Raw genomic sequence first — 7,864 nt, 5'->3', positions numbered from 1 at the left:
CGGGCGCCGCCGCGGAGGGCGAAGGCGGCCGAGGCGGCGCGCGAGAGGAGCGAGGCCGCCATGCGTGGGTAGGGTTCTGGCCTCGGGGGCTTCTAGAAGGTTCGGGAGGGAGTGATGGGTGGGAATGGGGGATGGGAGGGGGATGGGAGGTGGACCGTGAGGTAGGGTGGGCGTTGATGTTCGCGTGCTGGGGTATAGCTGGCCAAATGGGCCGGTTTTTTCGGGCCGGCCCGTGAGCACGCCGGCACGGTCCGTCTTGGGCCAGGCACGTCACGGGCTAAACGGGTCGGGCCAGGCATGCGGCACGACCTGGGTTGTGACTGGGCCTGGAGGCTAGGCACGCGGGCCGGCAAGGCACGGCCCGATTAAGTTTTTTTTATTTTTTTTTATACATCTATATATGGCCCAATATGTAAAAATAGGCTAAAAACGCTCAGTGCGTCAAATAATAGGCTGAAAATATGCGGCCCACCATGCTAAACGGGCCAACGTGCCGGCCCGTTTACTAATTGGGCCGTGCCTGGGCCTGGGGGTGCAGCACGCGGGCCGGCACGGCATGGCCCGTATAGTAATCGTGCCTTGGCGGGCCGTGCCGGGCTAGGCACGATTATAATGGGCCGGGCCGGGCCGGGCCGGGCCGGGCCGTTTGGGCAGGTATGTGCTCGGGTAAAACCGTGGTTAATCCGGACGGAAAGGGAACCCCACCCCTCTTTGCCGTCTGTCAACAGATGGCAAAGAACTAGCAGACGGCAAAAAGGGAGGGTGGACCATTGCCGTGTACTGGCATGCAGTGGACTCCATCAGCACCTCTTTGTTGTCCGCTGGCAGATGGCAAAGAACTTCTTTGCCGTTCGCAAGCAGACGACAAAATTCCTGATTCCAGTAGTGCCACGGAGTTGAAAAAAAGACAACTTACAGGTGCAAAAGGATTAAGCAACTAGAACATAGAACTGAACTGAATGCCCAAATTTGCCAAAACCATGCTTGTTTGTGCTCTCATTCAAGTACATAGCACATGATTGCCCAAAAACAGTAGTACTTCCCCATGACCCAGTAAATACATCATCTGTGATTGGTCACTGGAAATTAAATAGCTAAGTATGTTTTATGTTCAATCGGAGAATAATTTCTGTGATTGCCAAAAAACAGCAGTCGTCTCCGTTGGGTGCTGGGAACTCCTTCCGATCAACTAGTAGGTTGCTTCTTCCATCATAAAAGGGAAATTTGATCAATTTCTAAAGTAACATGATGGTGAAAGTTCAATCAATTTCAGAATTTTATTCGTATGTTAGATGTCAGAGAAAGGACTGTGGAGACTTAATGAGATTGACCAGCAGAGCAACCGTCCCAGCCGGCCGTCGAGATCTTCCCTCAACTTTGGCGCCCTTCCGTACTCCTGGCACCTTTTTCCCCTTGCTAGCGTCAGACTGGGCCGCATGGGCAGCTTATTTCTGTTTCCACCGGAGCAAGAAGGATAGCGCAAGGTTGTAGTCCATGCATGTGTTGTTGGATGCCTGATCGACGGTGCACCGTCTTTCAGTAATAGGCGTTCCCAAGTCAGAGGATCTCGTTCCGTCCGTGTCATCTACAACCTTTATGGAGAAACCAAGCCTCCACTATTTAGGAACACACCATCATATGAGAAGGATGGGAATGACGAGCAACCCCGCAAAAAAGGATGGGATTGATGAGCATGTAACGTTTGTGCCGCTTGTTTGATTGCTTCCTTACACTACAAAAAAATACACTTCCGTGATGATACGTGTTTGTCACAGTAGGTCGCGTTTTTTGTCATGCATGTACATACATGACGATTTTATGACAGAATCAAGATAGTCATACCTGTGCTTTCGTAGAAGTGTTCCATGACATTACCAAAATTATCATCACGGAAGTGTCCACTTCCATGATGATAAATCGCGCGTCACAGAAATGCTTTCGTCAAGGGTGACCGACACGTGGCATCCACCGTAACGGAACATCGTTAAGCTATCGGGTCCAGTTTTGGATCCGGTAACCCGTTAACAGCCCCGACCAATGGGGATTTTCCAAGTGTAAAATCATCATTGGCTAGAGGAAACACGTGTTGGCTCACCGTTGGGATAGATGTCATCCACTCATTGGACAGGAGGCGCCTATGATAGGTCGACACGTGGCAGGGTCCAACAGTGGCCCATTCCTTTGAAAAAGGTCGGCCCAGTAAAAATTAGCAGGCCGGCCCATATAAGGCCTACTTGTGTCAGGTCCATTTAAGCCCACGGCCCATACGAGATGTGCCAATTCGGCCCGTCAATGGCCCGTTAAAGATTTGACACCATTGCAGCCCATCGTCAGTTCGAGCCCGTTAACAGCCCGCTATATATTTGGGCTCAATATCGGCCCGATGAGATTTCGGCCTGTTAATGGCACATTCAATGGATGGGCCAATTTTCAGGATGTACATCTTTCGGCCTTTTAGCGACCCATTTAAATGTTGGGCTAATTTCCGGCCCGTGTGTCTTTCAGCTTGTTAACGGCTCATAGATCTGATGGGTCATTTGTAGTCGGACCTGAGTTTTGGCCTCTTAGTGGTCCATTTAAGTGTTGGGCCAATTTCCGGCCCGGTGTCACTTTCAGCCTGTTGACGGCCCATAAATCAGTTGGGCCATTTGTAGTCGGACCTGAGTTTTGGCCTTTTAGCGACCAATTTAAGTGTTGGGCCAATTCCCGGCCCTGTGTGCCTTTCGGCCTGTTAACGGACCATAAATAAGTTGGGCCATTTGTAGTCGGACCTTAGTTTTGGCCTTTTAACGGCCCATGCCCTTCATGGTCCAATACCATCCCGGTTTCTCTTTCAGCCTGCTAAAGGCCCACAACACAGTTGGGCCATTTACAATACGACCTGAATTTCGGCCTCTTAGCGGCCCATGCTCTTCATGGTCCAGTACAAGCCCGCTGTCTCTTTCGGCCTGCTAAAGGCCTACAATATAGTTGGGCCATATGTAGCCCAAACTTAGTAACGGCATGTTAACGGCCCGTGAAATAAATTGGGCCCACCTATTGCCCGCTTCGATGTCGGCCTGTTAACGACCTGGGAGGTAAGAGGCAGGCCGACCATTAACTTTCGGCCTAGTAACGACCCATTAACTTAATGGGCCCACTAAAGTTCGTACATGTCTTTAGGCCAAATTAGATAATTTGAGCCCATTACGACGAGCAATTATGCACAGGACCAAAATCGATCAAGCAAAGGTACGGCATACAAGGAATAACGTTGCACACCCAGCATATATTACAGGGAATTACATCCGCTGGGCAATCACACATTGATGCCAGTGCAAATAAATTAGCAGAACCTAACCATCTACAACGTAACAATCTACAACCTCAGCACAAATGATGCCCATAAGCATGTGGGCAAGTTCTTGCTGCTTTGCTACACTATCTCTGAAAACATTGATCAGTTGTTGTGTCGCACGACTCTGCACCTCTGATTCATCCACCATTTCCATCATTGCTTCAGCCATTAATTGGTTCACAAACATACATTTATTCTGTTGCATTCGAGACAGAGGATACTGAACAGATTCAGATGGCGATTTTGGCAGGCTTGTATTATTGATAGTGGAGAGTATCTCGACCACTGCATCATAACATAAATTAGGACAGGAACCAAACAGATTAATCATGAGTTATTGTCGTATTACCTGGCCTAGATTTACTGGAAAGAAACAATGGGTTTGCCTTGCTGTTTTTAGAGTTTGTCTTCTTATCTTCAGGAGCCTGCACAAAATTAACACACTAGCATTGGCTATCATTGGCCAAGTCAGATAATAGGAAAGCAACATTGACACAACGAACATTTGGGCAACTAGCCTACACCAAATTAACACAATATGGCACAGCTATCATCAGCCAGGTAAGGTAATATGAAAGCAACATTGACACAATGAATGAATGGGCAACCAGAGAAGCACTACAATTCAGTAATGTGCGTGATATGAGATAGTACACTCATGCATCTCAGTATGCAAAACTACGAGGCAGTTTTTCTTACAAAAATCAACATTGGCGCCTTTAACATTTTGCTACAACTTTTATATCAGATAAAGGTTAGATTCAAGCCGATTAACAAAATACATGCTCATGTAAAAATATAGTGATATACAACAGGTACTTACATCAGCATTGGAGCACAAAGAATTCCCGCAAGTTATTTTCCTCGAATACGATCCCAATGGAGGAAGTCTTCTATCGTTTAACCTTATTTTCTAAAATAGAGATGGGTAAGAAACATGTAGAAAATATGATCAGAATGCTATAAAATTTCATGATGCGAGGATACACACACGCTTCTTAGAATAGAGTTGACATTCTTTTGATGGACTGGAGCAGACTAGTTCTTTGGCCACTAGAATCTGCTTATTATCAGTGAGAGTTGGGTTTCTCTGTGCTGGAGCAGTATCTATGAAAAATGGAGTTGGTTTATTATCTCCTGGCGTTTGGATCTTTTGCAAAGACCTGGTTTGTAACCCTTCAGATTCTAACATGGTCGTCTTCCCCTTGCATGCCTTATATAGAAGAATGGTGATTCAGTTATAAAACATGCTACAACAGAGATGGAATAGGTACTGAAGAATAGAAAGGCATGACATATTGACATGTATTCTCTCCATCCGGAAATAAATGGATGGGTCTAGGCGTATTTCAGTTCTAGATACATCCAGTTTTATCCATTTCCGCGACATGTAATCCAAACGGAGGGGGTATGATGTAAGAGCTAGGGATACGACAGGACAACACAGTAAAAAAAACACTGAAAACCCACTATAGAACCAAAGTATTCAAACCCACTGATATGAGATAGTACACTCATGCAGCTCAGGATGCAAAACTACCAGGCAATTTTCCATACAAAAATCAACATTGTGGCCTTTAATCATACATTTTGCTACAACTAAATTTAGATCAGATAAAAGTTCTATTCACGCCGATTAACAAAATACATGCTGATGCAAAAATATAGTGATATACAACAGGTACTTACATCTGCATTGGAGCATAGAGAATTCTTGCAAGAATCTTTCCTCACATATGATACTAGTGCAGAAATTCTTCTATCTATTAAGCTTATTTTCTAAAAGAGAGATGGGTAAGATATGATCATCATGCTATAAAATTCCATGATGCAGGTATATGCACACGCTTCTTAGAATGGAGTTGACATATTTTTGCTGGACTGGAGCGTACTAGTTCTTTGGCCACTGGGATCTCCTAATTATCAGTAGGAGTTGGGTTTCTCTGTGCTGGAGTAGTATCTATAAAAACTGGAGTTGGTTTACTATGTCCTAGCGTTTGGATCTTTTGCAAAGGCCTTGTTTGTAACCCTTCAGATTCTAACATAGTCGTCTTCCCCTTGCATGCCTTGTATAGAAGAATGGTGCTTTAATTATAAAACATGCTACAACAGAGAGATGTAATAGGTACTGAAGAATAGAAATGCATGACATATTGACATGTATTCCCTCCATCTGGAAAAAATGGATGGGTCTAGGCATATTTTAGTTCTAGATACATCCTTTTTTATCCATTTCGGCAACATGTAATCCGGACGGTGGGAGTATGGTATAAGAGCTAGGGATACGACAGGACAACACAACAAAAAAAACACTAGTTGAATGTAAAACTGTATGCTAGCGAAATATGTACAGAAATAACTAAGGCAACATACACGTGTATGATTGGGAAACTAAGATGGCATTGCAACATAGCACTAGAACAACACTTCAATGTAAAAAAACATGGTATGGTAGACAGATGAAGTACATACTGATGAATAACAATGTATAAGATATTTAGAAGCATGATGTCCAAATTAAAGCAGATGGCATTGCGATAGAGTAGAATGACATTACTTGAATTTGGAAACATGTTATCATGAATGGAATAGGTACTGAAAAATAGGAAGGCATGACATATTTACATGCATGATCAGCATGCTAAGCACACAACATTGCAACAGAGTAGATACACTCCAGGACATTATATGCATTTTGTACCCATATCACAGGCCAAGTTAGAGCAAGGACCCTGTGGGGTGAAGTGGATTCATCATCTTTCTACAAGTCTTCTGAAGAACTGCCTTTACATGTTCCATCATATTGGGTATCATTGACATCAAGTTTATTGGCCTTTACATTGCTCCGTGAGGTTCTTGTGGATAATCAGTGTGTGCAATTATATCTGACATGCATGGAAGATAACTAGTAGTTAGATTTATGTAATGAGTGCCTATAGGAGACGACACAAATAGTAGGACTGGGGTTAACTAGTAGCAACAGGTCTCATAAACTAAAGGGAGAACACAGATGAAATATACATAATATGTATCGTTTGTACTCGAGATTAACTAGATGGCACACAAAAGTATTAAAGAACAACATAGGTAATACTAGAAGTGGTATAATACTGTAATCACCAGCCTGTGGGATAACATTGGTTGATGGATGATAACTATGGAACAATGTTACCTAAAGAACAAGTATATTAGCTGAACTATGGAAGAACGTTAACACCTGAACAAGACCCGTAAGAGATCAGCATGAATATACAGTGAAATGTGATGATCTATTTTCCATGCTTAGATGAATAACAAAGCCATAAATGTTGCACACAAGTAAGATGAGGGTACAACCTATCTGGCTGCCATCCATAGGAGTGAGCATCATGTGCTGACTTGTCGATGGCCCTGCAGTTGTTGTGGCTGTCCATGTCGGGCACGCGCATTCGATGCTGGGAACTGTTGAGTGGGGACTATAGCTCCCTTCTGGTGTATGCTTCCCTTGTTGGAGCAGCTGCAGTGAGTCGGAAGACGGTGTGTCTGAAGATGCAGATAACGCATAATGTTAAGAACGACATATCTCTTTGATATGAAGAAATACACTAAGAGATCAATAGCAAGGTACGAGAGTGGTCACACGTCTGTTGACTAAAGACTAAATTGGGGTCACACGATTTTATTTTATTTTGGTACTGTCCAATCTACGCCAGATGGCCTGATGACCGTCTTGTGCCTCCCGACTGACACTGTTCGGAATCTTCCCCGAAGAGCCAGCGACCAACAGCAGAGCAGCCTGCCTCTGCCGTCCGTGGCCCCGGCCAAAACCCTGCTCCCCGCCCCACCGCATTGCCATGGTTGCGCCGCCCCCGGGCTAATCCACAAAGACTCCCCGTCATCCAGATCCGGCGGCGGTAGTACCTTCAACCCACACAACTCTAAAAGATAGCCATCTAAGCACTGCTTGCGCGGCGAACTTGCGGCCCCGCACCCTTACGTTAGACACCAGCCAACTGGCATCCTAGGAGCTCCGCTGCCTCGAGGGGTGCCGCTTCCCATTGGGAATCGATTGGCCCAGAATAAAAATTCAAACAACTGACGCCTAAATAAAGTGATTTGAGATGAGGGTGCGACCTATCTGGCGGCATGGTGAAGTAGGCAGGTCCAGCTGCCGAGTCAGTGAGGCCGGCGCGGTTGCGGTGGTGACCGGCGGCAGGGAAACAATGATGTCGCGACGGTCGACGGCTACGGGGAAGCAGCGCCGGGACTCTGGACGGATCCGAAGTTGGAGCCGCTCCGGCGCCGTGAACAATGGTGGGGGTGAATTGGCTCCGGTACGGTTCACGCGGCCGTCGTCGAGGCAGCTCCAGCAGCACGGAGTAAGAGGCACACGACCCAGTGCACGATGGCAAATGGACAGCGTCTCCAGCATTAGGGAGGAGGGCGGCTGTGAAATTGGTGCAGTGGGGGTGCCATGGAAGAGGGGGCTGAGGTTTCGTGGCTCGGGAGAAGGGAGCTTCTCGGGGAGAAGGTGATTTGGCGCCCACG

Source organism: Triticum dicoccoides, chromosome 5B, assembly GCF_002162155.2.
Source record: "Triticum dicoccoides isolate Atlit2015 ecotype Zavitan chromosome 5B, WEW_v2.0, whole genome shotgun sequence".
In the NCBI taxonomy this organism is placed as follows: domain Eukaryota; kingdom Viridiplantae; phylum Streptophyta; class Magnoliopsida; order Poales; family Poaceae; genus Triticum; species Triticum dicoccoides.
Note: the sequence above shows the minus strand (reverse complement) of the source record.